Source organism: Physeter macrocephalus, chromosome 13 (genome assembly GCF_002837175.3).
Source record: "Physeter macrocephalus isolate SW-GA chromosome 13, ASM283717v5, whole genome shotgun sequence".
In the NCBI taxonomy this organism is placed as follows: Eukaryota; Metazoa; Chordata; class Mammalia; order Artiodactyla; family Physeteridae; genus Physeter; species Physeter macrocephalus.
Genome location: NC_041226.1, coordinates 83,259,789 through 83,260,748, shown reverse-complemented (window position 1 = coordinate 83,260,748; position 960 = coordinate 83,259,789).

The window sequence follows — 960 nt, the reverse complement described above, 5'->3', positions numbered from 1 at the left end:
CACCCCCGAATGTTCTCCTGAGGGCCGCCCCCATTTCTTGACCCTGGCATGCCGCTGACCCCTTAGATACCCAGGGCCCAGGTGTGCCTGGAGCTGCCAGCGACATCCCTCCTGGTGGGGCCGCGCGCTCTGGGTCCTGGGCAGCAGCAGGTGTGGTGAGGGAGCTGCCCCTGCCAGGGCCAGTGGGAGTGGGGGTGACTTGACCAAAGCCCCCTGGGCTGCCTGGCGGGGCCGCGCGCTCTGGGTCCTGGGCAGCAGCAGGTGTGGTGAGGGAGCTGCCCCTGCCAGGGCCAGTGGGAGTGGGGGTGACTTGACCAAAGCCCCCTGGGCTGCCTGGCCAAGGGGACATCTGGGGAGCTCCCCCTCCTCCTGTCCCACACAGGGGACCCTCAGCCTATCCCGCATCCTCTGCTCTGATCTGGTGCCCAGCTCCCCCCCCCCAAACTAGGGGCCTGTTCACCCACCCAACTCAGTGCCCTGTTGGCCAGTGAAGGACACAAGAGCCAGGCCTCTGCCCTCGGGCAAGGTTGGGGGGGCCCCAAATCCACTAACTCTCCTCTTATGTCTCCCCTCGGAGGGGGCGGTCACCACTGTCTCCACAGGAGGAAAGCAGGGCTCAGAGGGGGCGGGTCACTTGCCCAGGGTCACACAGAGAGTTAGCAGATGGCTGGGACTGGAATCCAGGTTGGAGAGACCCCCCGTGACCACGTTCCTTGACTCTCCGGACTGGTTGACTCCGGCAGTGCCCCTCCGCCTGCTGAGGCCAGCTCCCAGCCGTGAGCAGTTCTGCTTGGTCGTGTCACCTGGCCACCCCAGCACCGGCCTCTCCCAGGGAGAGAGCGGGAAGGCCCAGCCCCTCCAGCCATGGTTGGCCGTCTGTTCTCTCACGTCTTCCGGTGCTCAGAAGCCTGGCTGAGATCCAGGGACAAAGGGGCCCTAGTTCACACCAGGTGCCATCCC